General features: G+C 40.7%; 1 protein-coding gene across 2 annotated transcripts in view; it reads left to right on the top strand.

The window, feature by feature from the left end:
* Window positions 1-15,814, top strand: part of cmc2 (C-x(9)-C motif containing 2) — a 264,026-nt gene that overhangs the window by 210,068 nt on the left and 38,144 nt on the right. The window lies entirely within an intron of this gene.

The raw sequence follows: 15,814 nt of genomic DNA, 5'->3' as shown, positions 1-15,814 counted from the left end.
TCTAAGTTAAGACTTAGAAAAATCAATATTTAACAGTGCAATGGCAACTTTTGAAGAACATGTCATTTGGGCACAAGAATACATGGTACATGCATGTATACACTTAGGTGAAATGCAACATGCCATCACAGTGAAATTTCCCAAACATTAAGCATCATTTCCAACATTTCTATCTATCTATCTATCTATCTATCTATCTATCTATCTATCTATCTATCTATCTATCTATCTATCTATCTATCTATCTATCTATCTATCTATCTATCTATCTATCTATCTATCTATCTATCTATCTATCTATCTATCTATCTATCTATCTATCTATCTATCTATCTATCTATCTATCTATCTATCTATCTATCTATCTATCTATCTATCTATCTATCTATCTACCTACCTACCTACGAGTGCAAAGACATTCCGTTTTCCATTGAATAATTAACATGCAAGTGCTTGCAAATGGTCCATATTCAAATAGTTCTGTTTTCACCTTAAATTCCCACATTGAAAACATCAATGATGTTCCCTCAGCACATATTTACAATGCTGCCTTGCACTGTCAAATCTAGGTACTGCATGATCTGGGAAATCCCCCCTTCTGCAGCCAGAGGCTCATCCAGGCAAATCACAGCTGAGAGGAAGAACAAAAGAAAAACAGTCAGGAAGCAAGGAGTCAGACATCGGGAAAAAATAGAAAGAATGATTTGGCATGGGAAAATCTTCATCATCAGCTTTTGGTTGTCAGTGTGAAATGAATGAATGAATGGACAGATAAATGAATGAATGAATGAAATAAAAAAATACTATGCTACTCTAATAATCATTTGATCTTGTGATATGTTGATGCATCACTTAAAATGGCATCTTTCAGATTTTCAGGCTCCTCAAAATCCTTCTAGAAATCCTTCTTCTCATAACTCTGTTGGTTTCCTAAACTAGGAAATTGTTTTTGAATTTGAAGTTTGTATGAATTTGACTCATTTTGAATTGTATTAATTGGATTAGATTGGATTATGATTACAATGAATTGGTCTCTAATTGGCTTGAATTGGAACACTACCGAAGTGTCTTAAGATGACATTTGTCGTGAGAATATAAATAAAAATGAATTAAATTAAATTGGAAATACACCTGATTTCACAATAGATTATAATATATGATTAGACTCACTAAAACTTGTTTATGTGCACATGCAGGGTATACACTGTCTTTATACATCCATCACTGCAGGGTACAGTTTGTGTCAGTGCTTTCATGTCCATATGGGAGGCATTATTTTACAGCTACACCGCAGGGCTCCACGCTTCACCATTGAGATCTCCTGGGGACTGGACATGTCCGAGGAAAACATTAAGAACAGACACAATGGATATTTCATCAATTTAAGCAACAGTATATATAACAGTATTTATCAAACTGTAAAACTTCACAAAAAGTCTGCTTAAACAATAAAAGCATTCACAGAGGAGATAAAGTTCAGGCAGTCCGCTTGTGGACCATCTTTACTGGAGACGTTATTGCGTGTTGCAGCAGAAAAGTAGCTGTAACAGATGTGTCTCCGTTAACCAAGCCAGCGGTGACGCGCATTTAACAGAAGCATTAAAGCTAAAACTTGTACATCCAAGATTAATCACGCTCTTAATCTGTTCTGTGGAACTACTCAACAAAATCCTTATGGATAGATAAAGGAATCTATCCAAAATGGGTTTTCACGGTCCAGAACCTTTGTTTCGAGGCATATGTGACAGGTTCTTATATTTCAAGACTTCCTAAATGCAGCTGGCTCTCAATTTCAACAGTGCCATGAAACAAGTGTTTTTCTAATTCCCTTTTTCAGACCATATCTACATTAGGAGATTATTGTCACTTTAACACCGGTGAAATCCTTTTACGCTTCAGAGACATTGATTTGCTTAAGCTGGTGTGCCTGTCAATGCTCAGTCCTCCGATTCAAAACGTCACAGCTGCACCTAATGTTTTCTCTATATTTTGAGTGACATGACTTCTCCCTCAAGACTGAGTAGACTTGACCAGGCCAAGCCTGACTGACAGCCCTGACTCTTCTCTAACCCTTTGCCACATAACTCTTTACTATTTCCTTCCTCTTCCTGTCATCTTATTTCACATCCTATTTTGCTCTTGTAAGTTTCAAGCTGTTTTATGCATCACTTTTAAACAATAAGGGCCATTTTCTACCTCGATGGCCACAAAGTGGAAGCAAAGGGTCATGATGTTATGGAAACTGTTGTCCTTCAACACGCAGCACACATACAATGAAACAGCTTTGAATGCAGTTGCTGTGAGTGTCACCAAGACAGTGGTGACATGTCAAGTCAACACCAATGTGCCAACCGATAATTTGTCATCAAGACAAGGTAAATTCCACTAAAGAAAAGCTCTGCCGTATTTTCTCTTTTTTTTTTTTTATTATTATTCATTATCCTACAAAATTCATATGAGAAACTCAAAAACTAAATTCCCAGGTTTTCTTTGGTATTTTGGTCCAATGCTGTGAGAGGAATACGTTTATAGGTTAGAGTTGATTATTATAATACTATTGTTGTTTTACCCTGAATTATCATGGGAAGTGTGCTCAGCAGAATCAGAAAATGTATCTTTATAGTTATTCCAGGAGCTGAAGTTGCTTAAAGACCCTGCTTCGTTAGTTCAGTCACAACTAGGTGTATTAAAGCGTCCATATTATGGAGGTTTCTCTCTGCTTTGTTGCTTTGTGCATGCTCGGAACATGAGATTGAATTGAAGAGATGTGTTGATGTGTTGATGCAATCTTTTGGTTTCCTTAACAAAAAAAAAATTGGAACTGTATGAACTGAACTTTTCTGGATCTTAATTAATATGATTTTATTAGATCATGATTGTATACACTTGAAGCATTGACTTGAAGTGTCTCGAGATGACATTTGTTTTGATTTGGTGCTGTATAAATAAAAATCAATTGAACTGAATTGAATTATGCTGATGTACAGTTTCATGTTGGAGGTCCAAGATGACAAGTTTACAATATAACACACTGTTGGAAAGGGACATGTTGGAGAAGGAAGGTCTGTCCCAAAGAGGGAGACACCTGTTTTTTGGCATGGCTGAACAACTTTGTGGGAAATATTTATCTAGGTTTAGGATCTATCTCTAAGTTGCTGTATGTGACACAGGCAGATGTTTTCAACCTGACCGGGCAGGGTATGCTGTACTGTGAGCAAAAGAGCCCTGATGAGTCCTCACATTTATAGGTGTCATTTGTGTATTAAGGTTTGAAAGCGGCAGGTACCTTTTGATGCCAGAAATAACAATTGTGTTTAGCTGCCAGCTACATGTCTGTATCCTGCCAGGCAGGAAGTGAGGGTGTACATGCTATTACAGGAAGGTAACACAGGACGTAAATCAAGCCAAAGAGTTCAGTTCCTTGATGGAGAGTCATCTCAGAAACCGTGGGGTAGGTTACAAACTGTATACATTGTTAAATAAAGAAACAAAATAAAGAAGTATGTAGCTTGTCAAGTGTGTGAATTCCCTTGAGGCCTGTCACAAGTACATTGAAACAGGAAGCATCTCAAAGGGTTAAAGAAAGGAATTTTATTATCTAATTTTGTCAGGAGCAAAGCATGTTAGACACACGGAAGAGAGAGATCATGTAATGTGTGGGAAGAGGCCTGGACTTTGTCATTGTTACTGATTTATAAATTTACTTCTGTGAGATTTCTTCTTTTTCTTCAAGGTCAGAGGTGCAACTAAGGAATGTGTTTCCTCTGTATGAAAAAAAAAAAAAAACCTGGCTCTAAAATAAGTTAGAAAGGATAAACCTAGTTAAGTTTTGGCTTCTAGTCCTAGGGCACATTTTCTGCAAAGTATCCATTTATGCTTTTTTTGCTCCTCGATTAAACCTTGATTAAACTCACTTCTACTAAGTGAGTGCTCTTCTCAATCCGCATGAAATTGAATTTCGCACAAATGCAAAACAGAGAAAACTGTGGATGCTGTGGACAAAATATAGTCATGTGATATCACTATGTGATGTTGGGGTCAGGAAGCTTCAACTTTCCCTTGTAGTGAACCCCATCACAGCTGTAGTTGACCTTTCCCCTCTTTCCCACAGAGGCATAGCCTGTTTGGAGCCTGTGTATGTGCATGCACATGTGTTTGTGCGCGTGTGTCCTCAGTGACACAAGAATGACCCAAACCACTTTCACCTGTACTTGTCAGTCAGTCAGGAGGTTCCTCCTAGGCCTGAGGCTCCTGACCACCCCCACTGGAGACTTTGAGAAGTCATGACATACTTCTGATGAATATTCCGCTCCTCTCAGGTCACCGAGACCCAGCAGAGGAAGACTCCACCGAGGAAGGGCTAAGAGAACATTTGAGCTGGGGGCAGGAAGTAATAAGGAGAGCCAGAAAATAGAGAAACAAAGAGCCTTAATATGTGGAGAAGGAGAAGTGATAAGTGACCCCATGTAGAGCTTTGCTGCAATGAAATTGACACCTGTTCGCTGTAGCAGATTCTTTCATTTCACTGCAAAATTTAGCAATTTTACTGATACATATTTGCACCTCATAACCTAAAAGCTATGATGATTTGAAATTTGCCAAGACGTAGATTAGGGATAGGAAGGAAAACATTCAGTCTGACACACTCACACACGTATGCACACACTCATTGAGGCTTTGCAGTAACAGAAACCTTTCAGCTGTGGGCCCCCTCCCTTCTCCTTCTCTCCGACACATCACCATCTTTCGCCTGGGCAGCAGGAGCTAATAACCGAAAAATAATGACAAGGATGAAAACACAGGACATCAGGGGCGAGAGGAAAGGCCAGCCGAATCCGGGGATGGTGCTGCTCGTAAAGAGACGCCTGGAATAATGGGAAAGGAATGCAGTGTAACGACTCCCCTGGGACTGGTCCAGCCAAAGGGCCTCTGGCTCGCCAACAACAAACGGGAATGCTTGAGGAGAGCAGGGTGCACACATAAGGGCTTTAACAGTACCCCCCCCCCCCCCCCTCCCCCTCCATACACACACATGGATCCACACACTCACACTCACCCCCACCCGCCTCCCCCTTCCTGTGCCGACCTACTGGAGTCGGCTGTTGTTGTTGGCTGCCTGCCGCCTTCGGAAGAAGCGCACTCTCACCCTCTCCCTCCTCTCCTTCCCTTCCCTCACTCTTTCTTTCTCTCTTTCTCTTTCACTGCCAGAGAAATGCTGATGAAATGACATCTTCAGAGAGATCCTCGGAAAAAGTGATTACCGCCCACCCTGGCCCCTGTCAAATAATCTAGCTCCTTGTTACCTGCCTTTAAATGAATGCCCAACATCCACCCCGTGTCCCTACTTCTTTCTTCATCACCTTACTGCCTGTGCACATGTGTCTGCGTTTATGTATGTGTATACATGTGTGTATTTTTTTTCATGATATCTGGAGCCTGATCACTTATGTTTTGCCCCAGAGAGAAGTCTTTCCTCTCAACCCCTGGCAAACACATTTACACACATGCTTGTCCAGCTGTCAGGAGAGAGCATTTTCTTTTCAGGTTCTGCCCTTTAACCCATGTAATCATGTGTTTAGTGTGTGTGTTTCTGTGTGTCTTCGTGCTGTGTGGACAGGGTATTGGAGCCAGGTAGGAAAGCCCCTTGTCTCCTGTTCATTTTGCTCCAGTGAGCAGAGGTGCTGTCTGATACATGAAGTGCTTGACGTACACACAGCTTGTATAAGGAGTCTTTAATTCCCTGAACACATACACACGTGTGCACACACACACACACCCACATATGCATATGGATACAGAATCTCCTCTCATGGCTTGGGTGGATTCCTGGGGTGTGTTGGTCACGCGAGGAGCCGTGTAAGTGCTGAGTGTGAGCCAGTAGTCAGAGGGGAGCGGGGGTTCAGAAGGGATGGAGGCAAGCTGGGCTGCTGTGCTTGGTTCAGAGCCATCTTTACATTCAGCTCTTTGACTCACAGCTTGGATTCCTTTACCAAAAGTGTTTCCACAATGGATTTTAACTTTCCAGCGGATGCTTAGAAGTCAGCGAGCAAATGGACATGTTTCTTGCTGCAAGGAAGCACAGTTTTATCATAAAACAATTCAAACTTTTCAAAATCAGATAAGTTTTTCAAAATTTAAATGTGGAGTGACTCTTGCAAGACGCTTTAATTTGTTAGAGACCTGCTCATCTACAGGTCCATAATTTTACTTGGAAATCCACTTAAACAGGTTGATAGACGTAAAAAAACAAAACAAAACTGTATTTTCATAATTACGTAATTAATTATGTAAATAATTATGTAATAAATCATAATTACATTATGATATTAATCTATATATTCTGTATAGTACTGAAACACATCTTGTCACCCTCTGTCTAAACACTTTGTTTTTGCTTCTGTCTAAAGTTTCCCTCCATAAGACCTCATTTGATTTGACTGGTTGATTGACTGGTCAAACATGGTTAAGTGCGATGTAACTGTTTATCCTTAGTATGAAGCATTCTTCATACAACTTTATAGTTATGAAAATGTGTTAAAGAAGAAAAATCTGGTCAACAAATTTCAAACAGTTCAATAGCAGTGTGTTCTCTGGAAGAGATTTGGGAGCTTTGTAACTTTGCAGACATTTTTCTTGCACAAAAAGCTACCCAACACACTGAGAAAGAAACCCAAAAAGCACAACGGGAATGCTTTTAAGTGATCAATCTGCTACATCTTATAGTTATCAGCGACTGATTTGTGTTCAGAGCTAATTTACATTCAAGCAGTTTTTTTTATGTGCGGGAATACCTGTTTGATTGACTCATTTTCCATTGTCAGAATCAACAAAGTTACTCTTAGGGTGCTGGCGCTGTAGATTTAGAATATCACTTCCAGGAAATCCCCTCCTGACCACCACAACAACAGAAAAACACAGAAGACTGTGGTAGATCATACATTTTAGTCAGTAGCATTTTCTGAGAAGATCAGTTCAATAATCTTGACTGGACCATAGGAGTCATACGTACATGGTGGCTACAAGCTGCCAGCTGTCATGAAGACAGTTTAGACTTTTTACAGTCTAGTAGGTGATCCTGACCATTTAAGAGCTTGCACGTGAAACATTTATTTCAGTAAATGTGTGTTTTTAAACTTAATTTGTAAATGAGCTGAATGTTGTGGCTCCAAGCAAAGCATCCACTCACTCATCCAATTTTTAAATCCGCTTAATCCAATAGAGGGTATTAGGGAAGGTTGGAGCCTATCCCAGCTGCCATCGGACGAGAGGTGAGGTAACCCTGGACGGGTCGCTAGTTCCAAGCAAAGCATTCTCAGCTAAAGTTGGCATCTGACCACTTGGGTGTCCCGTTTGCACTACTCTCAATAAGGGCTGGAGATGATAAATAAAGAGAGTACTGCAGTGTAATTTAATGCAGGACTGAGCCTCAATTATACCCTTCCCTCTGAAGACAAAACCCAGATGTTAGTGGTTGTTGGTGTGTTTTTGTCATCCAGTGTGCAAGAGCCTAAACATGATAGTTAACATCATACCTCCCAAACATCAGCTCGTTAGCACTGTCATTGTGCTACTCCGCATAACAATCTCTGTGCAGTAATGTCTTTCTATTCTGTGTTGCTGCTGTTATAAAGTGCATCACTGAAATACCCATAAACACAACACTTAGAAATCCTACTTTGACATTTTGAATCTGTCAAATTGTCCCTTTTGTTTGTTTCAAAGCCAAGAAACAAGAAAATTGAGGAGAAAATCCCATCACCTCTCTCAACCTCATCTCCTTTTCTCTATTCTTTTGCTCTCCATCATGACAACTGCTTTCACAATCCCCTCTCTGGAGCCATACTGGGATAAGGGCCAGATTCGTGAGAGCAAAAGACTCTATTTTCTACTTTCTTTCTCTCAGACAACACATTTTCATCGCATTGAAAGGGCTGTCTTTAGTATTTATAGGTCTTGTCTTTTCTCAGGAAACTCTTTGCCGGCAAGTTCCAACCATGTGTCTTAAACAATGTCGCAAAGATTGGCTGTGGGAGCAGGGGAGCAGAGAGATAAAAAGTTGTCATTCTCTTGTTGACTCAAAACTGTTTCCACCATGACAGCCAGCTGTGTGTTAAATCCATTGTTTTATCTCCAATGTTCAGCTTTCATCTTTATCAGTTCCACGGGATAATCGGCTGCATGTTTTTGTCTGTAATGTCTGTCAACACATCATCTGATCTGCATCTAACAAAAAAAAGAACATATTAGCTGAAAATATGCTGAAGGAATTTTGGCTGATAAAGAATAATAAAATTATTACATATTCTTTACCACGTGAGCTACTTTTGTTAAGGTACAACGATAGTGGAAATCAGTCAAGTCGGGCGTGCATACAGAAAATCCTTATGATGATGTGATATAAAATTTTGTTTTAATCTAAATTCACAGTTAAGTTTTTGAGCATTTTACAACAAACAACAAGCTTGATTACCAACAAGTTCCTGTATAAAACAAATACAACACAGAACCATTTGATTTCTTATCGAAACATGACTTATTTTTGACTGCTCAACAGCCCTTTAGCGACGCTGTACAAAAGAGAATTTCTGAAGTCAGTACTCAAAAAGACTAACACACACAATTCCATTGTCCCAGTTGAAGAATGACATAGAATATGGAAAAGTTACAGAAGACGAAATCTGAGCTCTAATGCTGTAATATTTCAATAGGGTCATTGTGACTTTTTAGTTGTCATCACCTGCAGAGAAGTCGCTACGCTCAATTTGTTACTTCAGAGATGATGTAACACATGCAGTAATGATGTCTCATGACATCACACAGGAAAAGGCCGTTGACCTTGACATCTATCTTGACGTCCAGCTTTCATGTTAAAGTTGGCACTGGTTGAACAAAAGAGGACACTTCACTCATTTGCGCCACTAGATGTCTCAGATACTGCAAAATATTGTGTTTTGTGCTGAACCGTGTTGTTTAAAGAGGAGATCATTAATCTTTTCACCAAACCTCAACAGATGAATCTAATGGTCCATGATGAATAAAGTCTGCTGTGCTGTAAATGATCCAGAGCTGTGTGCCATAATGCAGTGTACTTAGTCATCTGGGTTTTGGCTGTGTGAGCTACATCTAGGAATATGCTGTTGTGTTTGTCTGAGCGTCTGTTTGTATTTCCGTGGTATGAATCATATCTTTGATTGTGCATAATGTCTGGGAGTGCATCTATTTAAGTAAGCATGGGGAAGTGTGTGTGCATTCATATGTGGGTGGCTCATCCCCAGATGTGCCGAGCAGGTGGTCACATTACTCTCCTGTGAGTTAAACTGCAGGCAGGGGAGGTCACTCACAACAACTCACTCACATGTTCTCATGTATCACAATCTACATGAGAACAGAAAGAGAGAATAATAAAAATGCAGCCTTCATGTATTCAAGGTTCACCTTATATATGCACGTCTGTCTGCAGGATCTCATGAGTGTGCGTGATTGAGCACATGTGTGTTTATCATGATGCCTCACCTCAGCTCTCCCACAGCTTCCCAGCAGCTTCCCGAGGATGAAAGCGAGTGAAACCCCAGACTAGTGGGGCTCCACAGCCAATTAGGATTGTTTATTTAGCCAGCCACGGCCGCCTAACAGAACAGCAGCACACAGCCAGCCACATAAGCCTGCAGGGGAAACCTCTCCTCTTTTGCTTTCCCTCTTTTTCCCTTTTTTTAAACTCCACTGGCTCCATCTACTCTCTTTCTTCTCTCCACTTTTTTTCTCAGATGCAATTTCTCCGCCATGTTCCAGAGGTCATTAGGTAGTGATAGTGATCAAGTTTGTTTGTTTTTGTTTGGGGATGTAATTGTTGCTACTCCACCCCGTGTACAGAACATACGAATTCTCTCTAAGACTGGATCAATAGATCTTTTTTCTTGACGTTTCTGATATTCATCTTCTGGTAAACTAATAGCCTAGTTGTGGCAAGGTCTGTCATACATTGTTGCAGATCCAAGCATTCTAGCGTCTGCATTAAGCCAGTTTTCAGCTTTTTTTACCCAGAATATGACAGTATTGTGGTTTCTCTCTGTCTGAGTTCTACTGATTTCTGACAAGCATAATTCGTTCAGCCTTTTGTCTGATGTTTTCACTACATGAAACCAAAATGGTGAATTATGGCTGTGCAGGATTGCATGTGTTTTGCTACTATCCAAGGCAGACCTTTTATTTTGGAAGAAAAAAACTTTGATTACATCTCACTCTGGGTTTCTGATGTCCCCGCTCTTCGGCAATCTGATATGCACGATTTTCCAGGTTCAGAACGCACTCAAAGGGAAGGAGGGCAGCTATCGACCAGCATCTTCTCCCTCATCCATCACTGTGATCGGGGCTCTACCTTCTTTCCTTCCCTTGCACTCCTCCTCTAGTCCAACATCTGTCCTTTTTTTTCACCCTCCTCTCATCAGCACAAATGTCCCATGATGGATTGACTCACTGACTGATGCCAGTGGGGGGCCTTGGTGTGTGTGCTCTAGGGTATACGTTGGGACATAGAGTGGAGAGACATGTGTGCCGAGCATAGAGATGGAGTGAACGTGATATTCCAACACAATACATTTATCGTGCCTAAGCTAGTTTCGAGTTAGAGATAGATGAGTTTGAGTTTGAGATAGATGAGTCTTTATTGAACGAACCATTCCAATCACACATCATAAGGTTTTAAACATGTTGTACAATCAAATAGAGGTATAGGGTTTAACAGTCTAACAATCAGTAGAGATTGCAAATGGAGAGTTTACACTAACTTGACTCATACTGAGAACAGATTTTGATCCATATACAAAAGCCTTCATGGTGAGACACACACACATGCATACATAAACACACACACACACACATAACACTGGAGGCTTGTGCTTCCAGGAAAGTGGAAAATGTAAAAGGATCTTTGTGTACCTCTGCACACATCGGCTGTGCCAGGCTGTGCTCCTGAATAGTAGGGGAAGTACCTGTTTACTCCAACACACACGCAGTAACCCAATCAGTGTGTCCGACAAGTACCGCAGGACAAAATGGGCTGCATGCTCCTCGCTGGCATTTAGCCATCTTGAGACAGTTCCATCTGAGGTCAGAGTCCAGACAAATTAAACTCTCCAGGTAAGAAGGTCAGAGTGCAAAGTGGACAAAAGCAACTTAGTGACGCACATTAAATCAATCACCTTTGGGAGTGTGAGCTGGCAATGGACACCTAAGTAAATGAGTGAGTAAAAAACAAGTGACACAAAATTTGAGAAAGTTAGTTGACTCATTGAGCAGCTAAGAGTGGAAATAAAGGCCTGTTCACTGACTCGTTCCACATGGATGTCTGTGGTTTGGGCCTGTCGTGACCACATTGTGCGTGTGTGTGCGTGTGTGTGCGTGTGTGTGCGTGTGTGTGCATGTGTGCGTGCGCTCTAACCCTTCCACAAACCTTCACTCAACAACATGGACAGGACATAGTGGTGGCGAACCAAAGATCATGGAAACCAAAAGCTGCATGATATCGTCTTACAAGACCTAACAGCACTTTGATGAGCAAAACTGGGTGGCTGAGAATTAGTAAAAGACAGCATTGACTAACTTCTTTTCATTCTTATTGTTGCAAAGTTTCAGGGTTAAATGGAGTTGACTTTGGCTCAAAAACTGTGAATTCATAGTAAGATATACTTACTTTTTCTTTTTACATTCTTATAGCATCAAAACCGAGACTTTAAGTTGAGCAGTTTTGTTTTAAACTATTATCATTGATAGAGGTGCTGAAATGTTTGAATTCACATTTAAAAAGTTCCCTTCAAATGGGAGCCTTATATCTTTTTTGTTTTCATATCTTTTTTAATTGAACATGGTATTTGTCCACATTGAATTTGCTGACAATAACTTAAATTGATTATGTCTTTAAAGTATTATGGTACAGTAGACGTATCTAATTCATATAATGCCCAAAAATCTTGTCAAAACATCAGTTCAAATGATGATCGGTGAGATGATGACCTCGGATGTCTTATAACAGCTTGTGTATGTAAATTGTAAATAAAGTATGTGTCAAGTCCCGTGTGAGGGGTTTGGCATGCGTCTTCCTCGTCCCCTGGAGCTTTATAATAGATTTAGGAGTTTAAGAATCTTGCACTGCATTTTTAGCTGTCTTCAGGTGTTCTGCCTTGAATCTGCTGGAAACACTCTCCCAGTTTAGGGGACACACACAGCATCTAATGCTCTTATTAATGCTCGAACAAATTCGGGCTTCACGGTCCACATCTGTTCCAGTTGCTCCTTCCCTGGTATTTTTCAGTCTCTTCAATGCGCCTTGTTCCGGATGCTACTGTCAGCAGGGATTAGAGTATTTATCACAACTGTGCTTCTCTGCTCTTTGTCAACTCACAGGATCTTAGTGCTGTCGTTTGAAGCCATTTTTGGTGTGTACCAGTGGGACCTCTAACTTAATCTTAGCACAGATGTCCCTGTGCCCTAGCCTAGGCATTTGGTTGTGCATGTCAGCTTGCATCTAACTGCTTTGCAAACTACATGTTTGTCATGGTGGACGCCTGCCTATATTGATCTGTTGCGATAGACCCTAATAATGTTGTGCTTCAATACCACATTTTCTATTATCTGATAGGACTTCTTGATATCAGCCACTTCCTCATCTTATTATTTATTTCCCTTTCCTCCCCATCAGCCTCTCCTGCTGCCAGAGGATTTTTCTCACTTATTAGTCCTTAGGGGGAATCTTACTGATATACTTATGGATATTCCATTCTTCATCTTGGATATTGTCTCTCTGACACCCCCTTTCTTTTTGTGAATGGAACCTTCTATGCCCTGTGAGGACTTTTCATGCCTTGACATTAGTGGCATAACATGGCATATGATAGTGTGGTCAGGTCAGATGAGGTAAATGTGTATCTTAATCTGAAAGCGTTTATGGGAAGGGAACTGTAATCATTTCTGCAAATTCTTGGGTCAGTAAAAAAGTACATTCAGCATGTTAGTTACTCACAGAGCCTAATCTCTTGGTCCCTCCAGAGACTTCATGCATAATTTAGATGGCCATGCACAATTCAATCTGCCTCATTCACCAGCAGTGGAAACATCTCAGTGAGAATACTGCCTGGTATGTGTTTGGTACATCGCAGTCTCTCTGACCTACTGTCAGGTTGGCAGAGCTGCTGCTGGCCTGGTGATTGGCAGGGCTATTGTTTCAATTTCCCTTCCATAAAACACAGCCTAAGGAGAAAAAAGAGGGAAAGAAGGAGAGGAGTGCGGCGAGGAGATGAGGGGAACCATCTCGGGAACGTCTGTTGCTACTAGACATAGTGTTTATCATAACAGCTGCTGTCAATAGGGGAAACTTGGCTGGACACATCAAAGGCTCACCCACAGCCCACCTCTACCATCTGACACACAACCACGCAGCTCATGTGTTATCCTTCCTTCCTTACATTCAATGTACAAAAATACAACGAAAATAAAAACCCTATAAAAGACTCTCTCTTAGGTTAGAGGAAGTTATGCCCCAGCCTTGATTACCTAAGCTGTTAGCGCTCAACAGCGAGGTCTGTTTTTACGATTGTTCTGGTTTTTGTGTAAATGAATTAAAGCTCCATTTGAGTGGCGCCCCTTGTATATGCCAACACATTCTTCAGATTGAGAGCTGAGCTGGCCCTCCTTCAACACATCTCTCTCACTGACTCCTTAATGGGCAGCAGTCCTTACAATTCCTCCCAAAAAGACAGACTGGGGGTGGGGGGAGGATAAGGGGAGCTAATAAGAGCGTTTTTATGTTTCACTTTTACCAGACTCCTCAAAGGCTCAGAGGATGAGGTTACCATTTATTTCCTTGTTAACTACTCCTGTTCTTTAGGGGGAATCCAAACATGTCACTATGCTGCCATCGCCAGGCAAAGAACGAGAACTACAAACCCTTTCACCCATACTCTCGGACATAGGCAAACTCATGAGTTTTTATGTCTCTCGAGTTTAAATTTCACTTGAACGATGAAGTTGGCTTTGAATATACAAGTTGATGGAATTTGAAGCATGATGTTATTTTGCAATTACTAAATGGGGAAACACGTCGACATTTGTTCAAATATAGAATTGAGAATTTGTAGATTATTGTGGATCTTATTATTTTTACAAAAGACAAGGAACCCTGATGTGTCATCATGAGCAGTCATTGCCAGGACCTGACAGTCGCTTTAATTTGTTTCCTGGGGATGCCCCAGCCACAACCATAAGTGTCTTTTACATAAATCTAACACACACCCCCCCCCCCTTTATGTTTCCTTTTATAGGACCTTGCTTTTTGTCCCTAAGTGAGGCTGGTCCCTGTAATCTAACAATGTAAACAACTTGTGTCCTCCCCAATGTAATAATAAACCACATACACACACACTCAGTGTGGGAAAATGATATGGATTCACCCACTATAGATAAATAATTATCCCATTGCTTTGATTGTGTTGTAATAATTTATGAGCGTCAGTTTACCCAAGAGCTGCATCGCACTGCATCTTTTTTACAGTGTATCTATGGTCCTGCTATCTGGGTGTGTCCTTGCCCTGAATCTTTCTTTATATTTTCGTCCTGTTTATATGACTCAGTGAACGTCACTGTAATGGAAAAATATATATTTTCAGCTGGATGGCCAATAAATGTAAATTCCCATAAAACAAGTGCTCCAAACCCATCATCCTTCTGCTTCCACTGAATGAAGTCATAATTATAAACAGGCTGTGGTGGCAGCTGAATGTGAATAATAAGAACAGTTGATAGAGGGCAGCTCTGACCTGAGGCTCTGTATTGATTCAAAGTTGGAGCTACAGTGTTTTTTTTTTGCTTTTTTTTTACCACATTTGTGTGTTACAGCAACACACAAGAGCAAATATTAGTATTCTTATACGCAGAGGTTCTGGATACAATACAACTATTTTGCAGACCTTTAAGAATTGTCTCCACAAACACAGGTTTTCGTAGACTAGTTGTAGATTGTATTATTTCGACTGTTTGTCTTTTCATGTGTCTGTCTGCTGTGTGTGTGTGGAAATGTTCTCTTCCTCCTGTCCTTGACGCTGCCCAGCTGAAACAACACAAAGCCAGAGGACAGTTAAGAGCCCTGATCTATCCTCCTCTTGCAAAAGTCTTCCACTCATCTCCTGCCAAAACCGTCGTCATGGCACAGAAGTGTCAGTTATGTGTTGACAGTGGCTGTGATGAATCAGCTGAGAGCTTTATTGTGTAATTCAATATCTGATGGCAGATATGACTGATTAATCACCCCCACCAGATTGGCACACAGAGCTCTAAAATGGTGCTACACGAGTGGCAGTTTGCTGAAGTTGCTCTGAACATATTGTGTCTTTCTTTGCCTTGTCTTGAGAGGCACTTTTTTTTTTTTGTTACATCTGTTAACCAAGTGGTTTGCATGTGGGAGCAGCTGACTGAGCTTTTCAAAGCACAAGTAATGACTGGAATAAGAGCCAAAATGCAGGCAAACTGAACAAGAGACGTGTAAAATGCAGACCAGAGACAAAACAAAGAGGAAGAAGGAAGACGTTTGAACCATTTCTCCCTATGCTCATCATGGAAAATGTGAGATCACTGTCAGATAAAATGAATGAGTTTGGACAAAGGAGGAATATCAATATAATTTGTAACACAAAGGCATTTCTGCAGCAACGACTGTAATGCCCCTCTACCTGACTTTCAGACTGTTCAGACAGAGAAGTAGGAGTAAAGGAGGGAGGATTATAGTGCTTGATAACAACAGATGGTCCAATTCTTGATATGACATTTG

This window comes from Leuresthes tenuis, unplaced genomic scaffold, assembly GCF_036924035.1.
Source record: "Leuresthes tenuis unplaced genomic scaffold, fLeuTen1.0.hap1 SCAF_2, whole genome shotgun sequence".
NCBI classification, from domain to species: Eukaryota; Metazoa; Chordata; class Actinopteri; order Atheriniformes; family Atherinopsidae; genus Leuresthes; species Leuresthes tenuis.
This window is presented reverse-complemented; position numbering and strand designations above follow the sequence as displayed.